At 36.1% G+C, this 17,467-nt stretch overlaps 1 long non-coding RNA gene across 1 annotated transcript; it reads right to left on the reverse strand.

The window, feature by feature from the left end:
* Nucleotides 1-1,680: 1,680 nt before the first annotated feature.
* LOC136790759 (uncharacterized) lies at nucleotides 1,681-15,512 on the reverse strand. The gene is made up of 3 exons (XR_010831288.1): nucleotides 14,889-15,512; nucleotides 3,972-4,091; nucleotides 1,681-2,270 (listed from the first exon to the last, which is right to left on the reverse strand). It is a non-coding gene; the product is annotated as an uncharacterized lncRNA (long non-coding RNA).
* Nucleotides 15,513-17,467: the final 1,955 nt, after the last annotated feature.

The following is a 17,467-nucleotide window of genomic DNA, read 5'->3' on the forward strand; positions in this document are numbered from 1 at the left end:
CGAAGAGAGATTTCTTACAAGAGTCCTTTGATAGATGCTAAGATAATATATTTTTAATTAATCTTGAAACATTTGTAAATGGAAAAAAAAAAGAAAACAGAAAAAAGAAAACAGAAAAAAGAAAACAGAAAAAAGAAAACAGAAAAAAAAGAAAAAAGAAAAAAAAGAAAAAAAGAAAAAAGAAAAAAAGAAAAAAAGAAAAAAAGAAAAAAAGAAAAAAAGAAAAAAAAAAAACATTCTCTGTGGAGTGTACCAAATACAACAAGGTACCATCAGGCCAGAAGCTTGACAACACTCCTGGACACAATAAAGAAAAATTGTATGTGGATTTAACTTAATACAGAGCTAAAGAGTAGTCTTCTGTCTTTCCTAATTTCCAGATGCACACATATTTCGCAATGTTTCTCAGACTCCTCAACAGTGCATTTAAGCCCTTTGACAATGCACTTAATTTCCTCTTAGTCTGTCTTTGCAGACTCAGTCATTAGACTCCTGCGTACAGCTGATAACTACTGAAACTAATAATTTATGAACATAAATGCCACTTGATACTGTTTTATAAAGGAATAGTCTTATCAAAGACACCTGACTTCATTCACAAGGGTTTTTAGAGAAAAAGTAACTGTGCAGATGTAACAGATACAGACTTTTACAAGACCTCTGACTTCATTCCATATCACATTCAGTTTAAATCACGAACACAATATACCATTTTCTATACCATCCAGAAGTCATTAATGATAATTACAGTAGATATAGTGAAATACTGAGATAACAAGGAAGACAGGTTTGTAAAATAAACTGATCTGAATTTCCTAGCTGTCTGCAGGTTTTCAGACAGTATTCATTTCAATTCTGTGAAATACAAAGCAAAGTATTTGGGAACACAACGTGGAGGCCACACCTACAAAATGAGGGCCAACAACAAGGAGCCAAAGCAACCAACAACAAACAACTTCCCAGGGATATGTTGTGACTTAAGACACTGCCATGCCTTTCAAATATAAAACAAGAGAACGATGAGTGGGAGAAAAGAAAGGATCTCATCTTTGTATTTAACAAAGCACAAGGGAACACGTCATCCAGTTCTGGCATCTGTGTTTTCTTTATTTTTTTTCAAAATTTTTCAAAATTGCGCAACCGAAAGCAATATTTTTTCTTCCTTGTCAAAAATCAAATGCAGCTAAAGAGATATATCAAGATTTATGCGCAACTGTAGTGCATCGTACAGTATTTCTAGCCACTGTCCCCTGAGATCTCACTCCATCCCACTTTAAGCTCTTTTCAATATAAGTTTGAAAGCTGCTATGTGAATGACTCACTGACCTTCAATCCTCCCCATATTTGTTCCTGATGTTTATGTTTAATCCCATGGTTAATCGTTGCAAAACAGTAAGGGATTATACAGGGGACAGCTCACATACACAGGTATATAGGCATACAACTACATATACTCATGACGTAACACAAAGTGCCAGAAGACAAAGTTCAAGAAATGCCCATCAAGTTTGATCAGGAAAGAAGAAAGCTGTTTGTACAAATCCATGTTAAGGCATTTAATTAAAAGGCTCTATTTTCAAATCCACTGGGTAAACTTAAATTAAAATTAAACCTCTGAATTAGACGCCTGAATCTTATCATAGAGACCCTGATTATTATCCAAGGCAATAGAATTATTAAACTTTCTGACCTACTTTATGAAAAGAAAATACAATTTGTCACTATAAACTTCATAAACAGCATTACCAACAACTGCTTCAACTCATTCACTACACAAGTGTGGGTTTCCAGACCTGTTTTTCTTCTCCACACATAGAACACCTAATTCCTTAGTCACTAACTAATCTAAACTTGAATTAGAGTAAAACCTTACTAATAGAAGAGCAAGAAGTAAGACCTGCTGAAAAAGATAAAATGTATAATGTTATTGGTCACATTTGAGAAATGGCCACTGCCTCTGCAAACTTCTCTACCTGAACTACATCTGCTGAACATGGCTGTTGAAATATGGGTTGCAAGGGAACAGAGACCAAGATGAAATAAAGGATGCTTCTGTCAAACAAACCACCTAAAAATTCTCTCACATTCTCCTGTAGTTTGAAGGTTCGCACTTTTTCTACAAGCAGATATCAGCGAGCTCTTCTCAAAGGTAAGATCTTCCTGAGAAACACTCATGACAGAGATAACGACTAAGAGGTATGACGTAACTGCCACACATAGAATATCTCTTCTGCTATCCACCAGCTGCTTCTATTTTCATAATCTAGAATCTGAAACATGATAATAATTCACAATGATTACTTCTCATCCATCCTGCCAACAGTGCCTGCAATGAAGGGGAAGGGGACCAATCGCATTACTTCCAACCTCTGTGCAAAAGACTAATGCAGACAAAGAAGAAAAAACAATTACACTACTCTGAAAAATGTTGCTTTGTAATTTTCTACAAAGGCAAATAAGAGAGAAATAAATGCATATGCTAGCTACACAACACATGATCTCCTTTGCGGTGTATTACAGAAAACACGCCCCAGTGGCATACTGTTTGGACATATGGGTCACATTGATTTTTTGGCTGCTTATCATCAAATGCCAAATATGGGCATGCACAATAACATTTGCCTCTTTTATTCTTCATCTAATGAAAAACATTTCCTATAGGTATTTAAAACATAAGAATCTTAAGGAACACAAAAGCATTTTCTTTAATAAAACCATTTTTTTCCCTAAAAGATTTGACTTCTGACAAGAAGAGAGCAAAAGAAATAAGACCAGAAGCATCCATTCTGGTTAAAGATGTAACAACTAAAGAATGCTCTAATTAAGCAATGATAAAATGTCTGGGGGTTTTCTGGATTAATTTTTAGTCTCTAGAGGACTGATTTTCCAAAGTAAAATGGAAAAGGTTAGCAGGTCATGGATCATATGGACTGTTTGGCATAATTCTTTTACAATCTGTGGCACAACTTCTGTTAGGATTTGCCATTATATCAGTGCATTCAGTCAGTTCTAGTGGCAGTCCTACTTATTTTTCAGCTTTTCTGATGTTCTTCACATTGAAGCCTGTTACATTTCAATTTCATACTCTGTGAACAGAAATATGTTAGTGTAATTTAGGTGGTCTTTCAAAGGATACAACCGGTGCTTTCAGTGTGTAGGACAGATTATAAAGATAATTAAAATATATTATATTATTATATTATAAAATATATTATAAAGATAATCAAATGAAATGGAGATAACATTGTTACTTGTGGTTTTTCTGCCTGAATGAAGGGAAGAAAGCAGGAGTGACTGCAGTCCAGCTCTTCATTTCATATATGTTTCTTATTGTCAGCTCAGCTTCTGACACTTAAACCGTATTATTCTTTTTACCATGCCTTCATATACAAAACAGGCAGTTCATGACAGTTTTCTACATATTATATTTACCAACATGGGTTCAGTAAATTTATTGCAATAAATGAGATACAAACAAGAATAATATCGCTATCATCGTGCAGAACTTCATAACGAAATGGTAACAATATGTAAGACTTGCTTCTTGAAGTACGAGCCTTGAGCCCTCCAGCTAAAGGCTAAAGCCCTGGCAGCTTGTGATAGCTATGCAGTTGTAACCAAACCCAGTCATAGCTTCCTAGAATTTCAATCTCAAATCTCAGTAATGTTGTGCTTTTATGGACATAATAAAAGAGATTTCGTTATCCAAAAAAAAAAAAAAAAAGAGGAAGCTTTTCTTTGTTTAACAAACCTAATCTTCCAAACCTTTCTCAGGGCATTTAAATAGGGGCCCAAGCAATTAAGTTTGGATCTTGAGTGCAGGAAGATCCTCTAATTTTGTTTAGAATCATTTGCATTTTCTTTCCAACTGACCTTAGTCAAATTAAAATGACAAATTTTTATCCTTCAGATACCATCTGAGTTTTCTAAGGATCTGTAGAAGACTAGACTCTTACATTAATAGGACATACCTGGCTGGACATGAAAGCAGGGGGAAAATAAGTCAGCAAAAACAGTATTGCAGATTTGCATTAAGGACATTTATATCTGCCTTCTTCATGTGGTTTCCATTCAGCCCTTAAAATGTAATTCTGTATGGAAAAAAAAAAAAAGTTGTGTTAAAAAGTTCTGCTGTTGCTAAACTAGGTCTCATTTGCATCTGCTGACAAAAGGTTTTATTAGCATAACAGTGGAAAGCCAATAAACCCAACAGCAGCAAAAGAGCAAACTGTCCTGACAACTTTATTTTTGTTAATGACAAACAGAAAGAACTGCATGATCATTGTCAAACAAACTCTGGGGCTGATCCAACACAGTCTGATGTCTACTTTTCAGTTTTTGACCTCAGGAAGATCATTACTGGGTTCTGAGTTTGTAGCACTGGCACGTAATACAATTCCAAAATACACTACCAGGTTAGTTGCCAGCAACCTATCTGTAGTAAACCCATTTTGTACTTAATTCTGTACTCCATTTGTCTTCAAATTATTCTTTCATTTTTCCCATTTTTTTTTCAAAATACTTAAAAACATTGCAATGAAATTCATAATCATTCCCAGTTCCCTTTTTGCTTTGCTTCAAACATATATGCTTCCTGAAATATTCTTAGGGGACAATCTGACTAGACAGACATTACAAAAGCTTGGTATTATACATGAAGCTTTCATGTAAGTTTTTTCAAAAACTCTGGGAGAAATGTCATCCAATGCTCATTCTCTCTCACTCTTCTCTTCAAGAAAAGTTTCACTTTTTTCACTCTGGAAGATTCTATATTCTCATTTCTATTTTCTTGCTTGCTTTTACCTCTTTGTTTCATGTGAACTTTAATGCAGACTAAGAAAAGTGTAGTCTTTGGAAATTTGCCAATACTATCCTTTAAACTTCTCTCCCTCCTTCGTACAGATATAGGAAATTTATGACTGGTAGAAAGTAAGAGCAGACCAGGTCACATCAACAGACCCTTGAGGCCAGTATCCTTTCTCCAAAAGTGGTCAAATGCATGTTAATCTCAGGCAGATAACAGCCAACCTGTATGACATCCTAATCAAGTCTCTACCGCTGTAAACAGAATTCCTCAAGGAACCAGAAGAACAAAACAAAAGAAAAAAAAATCCACAACTACAGAAAGTATCACAGTGGATAAGAATGTTTTATACCCCAATTTTATATTTAATAATCTACTTGTCTTTTTACTTGCTAACAACAATAAAGAAAAACATTGAAGACTATATTAATCTGGGTCATGTTCCGAACCCCACTAACAATAGAAAAATCACTTTTAAAATTCCTAACAAAGTTGTAAATTACAAAATAAAATACAGAGGGGTGGAGGAGTGTGGAACAGTACAGTTGGAGAAAATGTAATTCATAACACCAATAGTCAAGTGGAAGAAGAATGTATTGTCAAAAAGAGTTGATGTTATTACATATCTATATTGCAACAGTGCCTGGAAGACCTGCTTGAGATCATGGCCCTACCACATTAGGCAGTGCATAGAACACAACAAAAGAAATTTAAAATGAACAAACAAATATCAACAACAACAGTAAAAAACAGCTAGAGTCCAGTCCCCAAAGGCTTCCCTGACAACAAATCAGAAAAACATGGCTTAAAGTTACATCATGTCATAGACCAACGAGGTGGTCCTCTGCTGTTAATTACATAGAAAGTCACAGCTGTTAACAACGCCCTCTTATTCCATGCCCTTCACAGTTATATGTTGAGAATAATATCATGAAATGGGAAAGAAATTCAAATTTGAGAATGAACAATAACTTGGGGAGAATTTACATCGAAAAATTGAGAGTGATAAATAGTAAAGGCATTTTAATATTTAATTAAAACAAAGGCAAAGGTCTTCTCAAACATGCACAGTTAAAACTTGGGAATTTGGGAAATTTGAACTGAAAATATCAGAGGTACTTTTGAAAGGTAGCGAATAAACAATTAAGTATAATTAACATGAATAAAATGTTATCTTCAAGGGCAAAACTCTATGGTATTAACATACCAAAGTACACTATTAATGTAGCAATTAGGTTGTTTTCTTCTTGCATAACAGGATCAAATACTTCATATCCAAGAATAGGAAATTATAACTGCTTCACCAAATATGTAGCATTTCCTCATATAACTTAATCACTGTAGGAAAAAAAAATCATCAAATTGTTATAGAAATTGCCTCAATCTCAACTTACATGAATCAGAAATGAGGTTATGTTAATATAAGGTTGGATTTTTAAATGCATAATACAGATCCTTAAGTATATTTATGTTTATGAAAGCAGATAGCAAGAAACTTTGCTGTTGGTTAAGTTTAGGCAAATGACCTAAAGTTGTTTACACCTCCAGTAGTTTTGACTCCCTTTGCACAGAGGTATTTTGGTTTTGGGGCTTTGCTGGTCATTTAGAAATAAGTTTAAAGGGAAATGTTTTGTATGTTACTGCTGTGGTAGTTTTCACCCCTTTTAAGCCAAGCCCTATTTTTTTCTGCCAAAACGTGCAATTACTTGATAACTACTGGAATCTGACAAACTTGTATCCTCAGTACTGACTTCCCAAGTGGCTATCACAAATAGACACTGGAGGGTAATTAAACTGACAAGACTGCAGCAAGCGGGAAGCTTGCTTATCTTGTACTTGTCAGCATGTATATAACACAGCTTTCCTCCCTGCCAGGAGCCCCCAAAGCTCTGCAAAATTGGAACCTCCTGCTTCAGCTGATTGTCTGGCAATTTGTTCTTGTTCCCCAGCTAAGCACTGGGTTTCTGACTGGAGATTATTTTAGATTATTACATATATTTAAAAGAAAAAAAAAAACACAAACCGTTGACGTTAATTCTTTTAAACATACAATTTTAGTGCAATGCTGGCTAGTTGAGAGTCTTTTACGCAGGTCCACTCCAACAAAAAGACTGCTATTCCTCCAATATTTTCTATCTGTTCTGGATGAAAAAAGATTTAATTTTCCAAATCTCCAAGGATACAAAAACACCCCAGTAAGGTACATCCACTGCTATAACCTTTCCCCAATAGTATGAATGATCCAAAAGAAGCTGCCGTGTTGCAAATTATTAAAAGGAAAATCTTGTAGTTGGACCAACTATAAAGTTAACAAAGACTGGGGGGAGAGATTTTTAAATAAACGTTGAGTTTGATCAGAAAGATGTCACGTCTTCTGGCCTTCACTCAGGTAAAGTTACTAGAGACTCCAGTGGAAGCTTTGACTGAGAAAGGAGTTCAGTATCGGGTTTGTTACTGGTCTTAGGATCCATATCAAGTTAAAATGAGTGGGGATTATCTGCCTTATCTCAAACGCTGACAACACTGTAGCTTTCTGGGGCTACAAGATATCAACTTTCCGAACAGTTTTTTGATAACTGATGAACCTTCTGGTTCTTGAACAACATCTATTTTTCACATCTTTTTAATAGTACAAATAAACACCACCTAAGGACCAGTTGTGGTAAATACATAGGGCATTCACACACATCGACAAAAACCATTCAGGCACTCGGTACAAACTATTCAGAAGGGTTAAATGCACATTGTCCAGCAAATGGGAGTTACTACTTTATCAATATATATGGTATCAGTTACCTAAAGTCTTGTGCAACTATAACTTGCACAATAAGTTTATGAACTATATGTGACTCACTAAATTCTATCTCTTTATTCAATTAGTATTCCCCCATATTACTTGTAAAGTAATACAATACTCAGTGCAACTGATGAGGACAGTGTCTTGCTGTCAGTGGAAAAATAATTATAGATGTGGTTTGGGGTAAGTAGGTTTCCTGGCAAAATACAAAAGCAAATGGTTTGGTCCCCACGAGTCACTGTGGAGCAAGTAGGACGTTTTGCCAAAATAGCTTAATAACGTAATTTATAACTATTTATCAGCACTAATCCAAAAAGCTTGTTTACAACAATCTGTACCTCACTATTCAGGAAACTGTTTACTCTTTTTTTCACTTCCCCTCTGTCTTCAGCTTTCTTGCTCTAAGTTATATTGAAAAGTTTATCAGCACAACTTCTACATTTAAATCCTCCTACAGCAGCAGCATGTTTTCTGTCTCACTAAAATGGTGCCTAAAATTGTTTGCAACAGCATTCACAATGTGTTTTCAATGATTTCTCACTTAATGCCAGAATAACTGATAGCTGAAGTGCTGTATTTTCAGTCTTCACGTGTAACACCAATTTAGTTTTGCCTTACTTCAAGGACACCAAATGCTGAACAGGTGTTTTTCCAAGACATAATTCAATTTACACTATGGCTCACCTGGCCAAAATTCAAGCAGGAAGGTAAGAGACATGATATATCAGAATAGCCAAAATGAGGAAGCAACAGCCAAACCAAGTGAGAATAAAATTATTCTGTGAATTCACTTAATGCATCTCCAAGTTTTCAAGTATGGCCCCCCAAGCCCCATTAAAGACATCTTTTTTATTTTTTTTTATTTTATTTTTTTAAGAAAATGGATTAATCACCAGATATATGCTAAAACAATCCCTCAGGAAGGGATGAGATCATACTTGGACTTCATGCTTCTGCAACATACTTGTCTGAAAATGAACAAGCAGGTTTACCTTTTCTAAAAAGAACTCACTTTTCTGGAAAAAGAAATAGATCTATGGCATTTTACATTCCCATTCCTGGGGCGATTGTTTCTAGTTCATTTTGTCACCTTTAGCAGTTGGAATCTGTGTAATATGAGCGCTGTCAAGACAGTAAATTCTCCTTTGACAAAAATCTGACACCGAAGTCTGCCTTTAGTTTTAGAATTCCCAGTCTGTGCACTGAGACACAAGTCTACGCTTTTCATAACAAATATAGAGAATCTTGAAAAGGTAAATTTGACTGTATTAAGCACGACCACAATAAGTGTTAGATCTGATTAATCTATTCACATTTTTATTATGTTCTTACCCCGTGACTGAAGCGTTACTCAGCCAAACTGTTCCTGTTTCAAGAGAAGCCTTCTTAAGCAAAATTCAACCTTAAGTTCTCCAGTTAAGAAAGAATTATACTCACCATAACTAAAATGAATCAAAAAGCATTACTATTGGTGAACTTTGTCGTTTGCCTGAAAGGTGAGACAATTGGTAGGAAATGCTTTTTTGTAAGGCAAATGCAGCAGATGAGGTAAAGAAAATTAACAGCTGAGGAGCTAGAAATGAAGGAAATACAAAACTGTCACAAAGGCAAAGGCAGATGAGCAACACCTGAAAAAGGTCAAGCCCTGCAATCCTACAATAAAGAATTCTATACCTATTATAATGCTGTGCTTCTACAGTCTCCAACACATCCATACACGTTATTTATCCCTTTCTGATCAGTCTTAGTCAAAGCAGTCAGAGGTTTTTGATTACCCTTGGAAGTTACCAATTCACCTACATCAACATGCATTTGAAGCATTTATTCAACCATAGATTAATACGTTGTTATAAAACAGTTATTGGTACATATTTTATTACAAAGAAAAAATGTAAACCCCATTATAAAAAACAAGAAAACAATATTTACTACACAGGACCAGTTTCATTACTCTGAATCCAAATTCATCCTACTGAATTTAAGGAATTATGAAGTTTTTATTTCCAACTTGCTTAGCTCCTACAAAAAAGGCAAGTGGAACATTTTCATTACTCAGTTTAAGAAAAAAATAGTATTTCAGGGTCTCTGAAATAAACATTGCTCAAATAAGTCAGATAAATTCACATGAAAAAATCAAATTAATACTGTTCACAGTATTTTCTTAATTGTTTTTCTATGTGAATAGTTTCCGGGTTCCACCCAACATCAGGATCTGGCAAAGATATTGAAATAAAGCCAGAAAGGACACTTTCATGCTCTTTCCAGTTCCCAATAAGCTTCTGGCATGTAACCCATTCAGCCGCCTGTGGGATGCGAAGAAAGTGGCAGTGAAAAGAGCATATGCATGACAGAAGTTAGTCAAAGTCAGCCCAGCGAAGAGACCAATTCTGACATTCAAAGAAACAGAAATAAGTGGAAAAGAAAAAATGCATCCTCACCCAGAGTAGTCATCCTAGGATGTGATCTTTCTGGTTTTGTCTGTTGTTCTACAACATGAACTGGGGCAAGACTTAAGCTTTCAATTGTTCTGTGCCACAAATGTGTCTCTAAGAGACATTTTGAAGATACATTAGTAAATGCCTATGGATATCTTCAAGAGGTTGATTCTGCACGATGTTGAGTAGCTATCTTTGAGTTCATCAGAAGTCAAAAATAGGCAGTGCCGCTTTGGATTAGATGCTTTTTAAGAAATGCAATAAGAAGAGCTGGGAATTTGGTTGAAAACAGGTAGTAGTCTGACATACATGATATATAACAACTCATTAGAGGTTTCTGACTGCTCCAAGGAAAGTTGGTAAATACTTATTTGGAATGGACACATCTGGAAACAATAGTATCATAAAAAGGGGCAAGAGAAAAAAAATGAAATAATAAAATGTTGGGTATAGTTATTCAACACAGTTGGGCTCTAATACAAAATACACCTGATGCTCACTGTCCTGTAAAAATATCGGTGAAGGGAGTTACTTCTATTCTTCCCCTCCCTGAATACAATGAATTTATAGTAGGAGTCAAGTAGCAGAACATTCACTTCTTTTTGAATTACAGGTACATAAAGTCAACTGTCCAGCAGCCAAAGTAAACCCTCCTCAAATTCAGGTTCCTTCCACTGCCCACAAATCAAGATGGTAGACTCACGTCCTTTCTCTCTTCACGGGAACTGTACAGTGCTGTGCTCTCTTGCAAGCTCTTCTTCACAGAAAAAAAAAAAAAAAAAAAAAGCTAAAAGAAATTGGATTTATCCCTAAAACCTCTGACAAGCTATATATATATATATATATGTATATATATATATATTATTGTTATTATTTTAAACATTTCATTACTACTCCAAGAAATTAGGTAAACACCTTGGAGAGGAGTGTAAAAGATTGTTCTTGGCAGACACAAAGAGAGACTGATGGAAGAAGGCCAGAGGGATTACAAAATGCAGCAGGTCGAACAGTTGCAGCACAAAGCTTCAGAAAGGAGGTGGTCACTGAATTGACAATTAGGCCTTCTTAAAAAGTCCAGCCTACAAAAATAGAGCAGGCAGGAGAACTGGGGGGGATTTCAAACCTAACATGCCTTTTAATCACTTCTCATTTACTTTAACTGACTTTCTGAGTAATCTAATTTTTATTGTAGTAAAACCTAGCCTTGAGCTTTAAGTCATTTGAGACTTTTTTTTTTTTTTTTAATAATAGGAGGTATAAGGTATGCTAATACTGAGCAATCTTCCTCAAAATCCTCAAAACCTTTTCCCTTCTCTTAGTTTGCAAGGATACCTTTCTTCCTTAAAGTAAAAGACCACAGTGAGAAAACAATTGAGAAGACAGTATTATTTCTTTAGCTTTTCTCGAAGTTCATTTTTTTTCACCACTTGAAGATATAGATTAATGAAGAGATAGTAACTCATATGGAACAGATGTTCTTCTACAGATGAGGAAGGTGATACAATACAAAGATAAATATTTTGTCTTGTCTAATGCAGGTGGTAGGTCATACATCCAGCTTTTTTAGAACAAAGAAAAGAAAGCATTTTTATTCCAAAGCATGTCCTGCAAGAAGTGTCCAGATTTTCTTTCATGGGTCAATTTTAACATTATAACAAGCGATCAATTTTCATCAGAACAATCAGATTTTTTTATTATTATTAAAACATTTTGTTCTTCCCTTTTCTCCTCCACGGTTCATAGAATAATTTAGGTTGGAAGGGACCTCCAGAGTTTACCTGATCCAACCCCCTATTCAAAGCAGCGTACACAGGACCTTGTCCAGTTTTGTTTTGAATATCCCCAAAGACAGAGATTCCACCTCTTCTTCTCTGGCCAACTTTTTCCAATATTTGACAACCCTAATTGTGAATATTTTTTTCCTTAAAACTAACAATTTCGCTTGTTGCAACTGGTGTCTGTTGCCTCTTATTTATTGCTATGTACCTCCAAGAAGAGTCTGTCTTTCTCTTTCTTCTCCAAATCCTCTCGTTACATTTCTGAAGTCAGAAACAAGGTCTCCCTTCAGCTTTCTCTTAAAGACTGAAAAAAGCCAGCTCTCTCGGCCTCTCCTTATGCTTTGTGTTCCATTTCTCTGACCATCCTGGTGGCCCCACTCTGGGCTTGCTCGGCTTGCCCCAATATGTTAAGGTAAGGCCACACCGCCCGACACATCTTCTCCCTGTCCATCAGGCACCCCAGGTTCTTTTTGGCATAGTTGTCACTTAACCCTAATTAAACAACAACAACAACAAAAAAAGTGTTAACGTTTATTTGTAATTTTAAATAGGCTTTCTGGTGAGAGATCCTGGTGTTTTGCTTTACCGAGGTCTTAGAACTCTATTGGTTCTCTTCCTAAAGAGCTTGGATTTTGATGCGGGGGTCTTAAATTGTAAAAAGATGACTGGGTAAAGATTCAGAGACTTACAAACATCCTTAGAATATACAAACTACAATTTTAGCATTGCTGCGTGTGTTATTGGGCTACGCTACCATAACATTGCATGACGAATAATGAATCTGCTATTTTTACTTCTCAGTCTAATGTCAGATCTTAATAATCTCATTTTTAAGGAAAAATGAATTGACTCAATGTGAGTAATAAATAAAAGCAATAGCTGCATTTGTTTCATTTACAAATAACTTTGGGTTGAAACCAAACTATTTAAACTGTTTTTTAAAAAGGTCAGCTAACCAGTATTTATTATAGCCAAGGGACCTATTAGCTTACATAATACCAAGACACAGGAGGAATTTAACAGGAAACTCTTTTAAAAGAAAGGCCTTCTGGGGAAAGGATTCAGTTGCCCTCACCATACAAACTAAAAAAGAAAAAAGAAAAAAGAAGTTTCTATTAGTCATTAGAAGATTTAAGAAGTTTTTGCGATGTATTTTTAAACATTTTAATTATATGAAATTCCTGTATCAGAGAAGACTACATATTTTCAACAACAAGAACAAAAAATCAACAAAAAAAAGTGCTTTTTTAGTAAAACTAATGGACCAAGATGCCTTTCATGTAAATGTCTGACTAGCTCCAACAACAATATTATTTGTCAAGGCTAAACAAATCACCTTCTCAGACCTTGATCTTGGGGTCAATGACAGTGCAGTCGTTGCAAGCACTGAAAGACTGGAAGAATTCAAAAAGTCTATAGTTTTGAAGATGGGACACCAAAAGTACTCAGCATTTATTTTTCATCACAGGATGTCTTATTAACATTGGATTTTTTTGTAAGCTCTTGACAGACTGCTTCCCAGTTAACTCAAATCACAGAAACACAAAATAGTTTGGGTTGGAAGGGACCTAAAAGACCATCCAGTTCCAACCCACTGCCATGGCAGGGACACCTCCCACTACACCATGTTGCCCCATCCAACCTGGCCTTAAACACCTCCAGGGATGGGGCAGCCACAGCTTCTCTGGGCAACCTGTTCCAGTGCCTCACTGCCCTCCGAGTGAAGAATTTCCTCCTAATATCTAATCTAAACCTACCCTCTTTTAGTTTAAAGCCATTACCTCTTGTCCTGTCACTGACTCCCTGACAGAGTCCCTCCCCTGCTTTCTTGTAGGATCTCTTTAGGTTGGCCTACACTGTTCTCATTTCAGCAGGCAATATGCAATGTATGCCAGCAACAGAACAGCCATAGAGATTTCTGTAACTCCTATCACTCTCAACAATTTGATGTAACAATAGTATGCCTTGTACCATAAAATTTTAAAATATCATCTTCAGGTGTTGATTTAAAAGCATGAATAGATATAGTATCCCATATACCCCGGATGGATATCCCAATATATCAAATAATAAAAAATAAAAAAAAGAGGAATATTAAGTTAATGTACTTAAAAATTGTACCATAGCTTATTTAATTGCCATATAGATTTTTAACATCATTTTATGTAGAGTTCTTTTATATTTTTATATCTATCCTAATACTCTGTATTTCAAAGATGGCATAGAATATTCTAAATAAGCTCATGTTTTTCAGAATTAGCAGCATGTATGTACAACTGTAGCACTTCTGGGCAAGCATGCAGAACAGGATAGTTAATACTAATTCATGTGTGAGGAGACTATATGTAGGGAATGGTGTGATACGTATATCCGTTTGATGAGAATATCTGTGTGATTTTACATATATTTCATTTCTGCCCAGCTGATGATCAGCTGCCATTCTTTAAATGTCAGCCTTGTGACTGTGAACGCATGGGCTTGCATGCATGAATACAAATACATACAAGAGGCCTGAAACCATCTGAAAAATAATTGTCTTCAAGCTTGGGTGTATTTGGAGTGCAGTGTTTTTTGCCCTTTTTTTTTTTCTTTTTTGTGTGTGTGTGTGTGCACATGCACACGCTTTGGCCTGTTAGTAGCACCTATGGTGACAGTCAAATCCATACTTCAGAACTCTCTTGGGAGTTTGATAAAGGACTCTGACTAAATATCAATTTTTTCAAAGCACAGTTATAGGTCAGCAATGCAAACACTTAAATTCCTTGTAAACAGTGTTTGCAATGCAAGAATGTATTGAACTCTTTGGTTTGATCAAACAGGAAAAGTATTGTGAGCATGCCAAGAACAGGAGATATTTTGCTCCCCACTTTTGTCTATTTTATACTGTTAAAACTCTTGGTGTAACAAGCAATAACATCATATGGGCACAGAAGAGTACGCTTTTTACACATTACAATGCTACCAGAGATAACAAGGTTATTTTGGTAGAGGCTGGTCTATGTGGTTAAAACAAGCCTGCTACTCCAAAAGAACACTTAACTCAGGGTACTTCTTCTGAAAGAAAAGTAACTTACCATGAAGCAGGTGAGTTAAGAACTTGCAAACCAGCAATTTCCAGGGGGCAGCTTGCTCTATGTGTTAACATCCCTGCTTTCCACAACCAGCTTGCGAATCCGCACCATTGACCTCGGTGAGTGAATCATCTTTTTCTCCAGAAAACACTTTGTATACTACAAGTTGTCATGTAGCTGCAGTTCCACTTAAAAACATTAGTACCAATAATATATTAAGAGAGGAAGAATCACACTGTTTGATATAAAACACTGAAGGATTTTTCTTTTTTCTTCCTTTTTTTTTTTTTCCTTTTCTTTCTTTTTACAACCACAATGAGGAATAATTTGCGATTTATGGGCAAGAATTTTCCAAAAATGAGAAGTTCCAACCCTCTCCCCAGCAACAAAAAACATAGCAATCAGGGCTGGCAGCTGGCATGCTAAATTCCAGCTGGGTATAATTAGAAATGCCTCACATGTGGGAGCTGAGGAATTAAATTTGCTTAGCAAAAATGCAGCAATTTTGCAAACACTTCTTTTCTAAGAGGTTTTAAAGTCCCGCACTACCACGGATCTTTATTTCCATCTTTATAAGCTACAAACTATTTTTTGTTAAAGGCTTGTACTAACATCCTGTTACAATAAAGGCTAATAGACTTAATTTTTTTTTTCTTTGCAATTGTATCTTTTTTTATAATTAGGTTTTGAAGAGTGCTAAACTAAAGGCACCTTCCATCTTCATATATTCCTTGATGAAATCAGTGTATGCCTCTCCTGGTCCCTGTTCCTCCCACGGTGAAGTTCACCTGATATTCACAGCAAATGTTTACTGACACTAGTCACTGGCAGCCAGGAAAAACTGTAGGGGATCAGCTCTTTCCAACTCCAAGTCAAAGCAGTGGATTAGAACCACTTTGCACACATTATGCATTTCCCATTTGCCAGACAAAGGCGCAAGGGATAATTCCAGTTAATAATACACATATTTCCAACTTTTTAATATGCCATTACCAACACTGGTGGGTAAACAAAAATCTAAACTTAACAATAGTAAGCAGCAGTCTTTTGAAATAAATTACAAGACCTAAAATAGTTTAGGAGTTTAATTGTGAAACCGGAGTTCTTGCTAGAATTGCTTGCCTGCCAAGAGAATCACAGTACCCCAACTACTGCTGTTTATTATTTCCATGTTCCAAAAATTTTTCTGCAGTGAAGCCACAAAACCACCAGGCATTTACCCCTATTGGCTTTTCTGTAGTTCACAGATCCATCAAGTGATGTATTCAGGAAATACGTTGTTCCTCTTTTGACATCATTGGCCTACTTATGTTCCCCTCAGCCTTATAAGGGAGAAGAATTTGGTTACAGATGAATCCTTGTGCAAGTCACATTCCTTTGTCAGTGCAGTGTCAGAGCGCCATATGCAATCTGGGAACTTCTCATTCAGGACAAATTAGAGTACAGATGAATATATTCTGTAGAAGGGTCCTTCCTGCAGACCAACTGTACACGTCTGTACAGTCCCTCCTTTCACCTGTAATATTTTACCTGGACATAACTACATCATGCCCAGTTTGGGCTAGAACAACTTTCAAAGTCATATGGCCTTTCTGCAAAAACAAGAGAAAAAAACCCTCACTTCTGTAGGTAATTTGTTCCAACTGGCAGTCATGGCCCCTACAAAATACAGCCCTGTATCTCATCTGAATTTCTTTGACTACCTTTGAGACACTGGTCATTGCTGTTTTTCTCTTTAGATTGAGGAATAACTTTAACCTAACTATCACACTCCCGAAAATGATAATGAGCTTAAAGAAGTACATGCGAAATATATATGGCTATAGTGCTCAACTCTTCACCCAAATCATGCTAAACATCACCCCATGGAGGGAATAGATGAGGTTAGGATATAGAAGAGTGTTAGGATTTAGCGTAAAATTATAGGAGAAGAAGAAAATTAAAAAAAAAAAAAAAAGAAGAAGATGAAGTTAGAGTGAGGAAAAAGAAGAGCTATGGGAGAAAGAAGAAATTGGAAACCTATAAGAGGTTGTGCTTTTTCTCCACCAAGGCAGGGCCACCTTCTTGGTAAGCTCTGTGCCTTCACCTTTTGGTGAGGAATACCTGGAAAAGCATTTTGCTAGCACTATTATGATCTATCAGCATTATTGCAGTAAGTGGATTTCTCAGCAGCAATTCCAAATCTGACATATCTGTCGCCTTACTAAACACGTTCAACTTTGTGAGAGTGTCTCAGAGAAAGCCCTTAGCAGGGCTCTGAAACAGGCAAATGCTGGACTCTACTGAGTCCCCTTTAATGCGGCATCCCCCCACCTCTTCCTGTGGAAACATAAGGATGGCACCTGATGCTACCCTTTCCAGTCCTGTAGAACAGAATCACTCCCCTGCTTTTTCCTGCTGCTGCTCCTCGTTTATAACAATCAAGAACTGCACTAGCCATTAGAGTCTCACCGCAAATTAAGTTTCAATGTTTTTCTTACTACACCACCAGAAACCTTTTTAGCCTTCCTACCCTAAAGAATTTTCATTCTGTATTGGCCTTCCTACTGTCTGAGCCATAGCCCTTAGGGAAAGTAAATGAT

Source organism: Anser cygnoides, chromosome 4 (genome assembly GCF_040182565.1).
Source record: "Anser cygnoides isolate HZ-2024a breed goose chromosome 4, Taihu_goose_T2T_genome, whole genome shotgun sequence".
Classification (NCBI taxonomy): domain Eukaryota; kingdom Metazoa; phylum Chordata; class Aves; order Anseriformes; family Anatidae; genus Anser; species Anser cygnoides.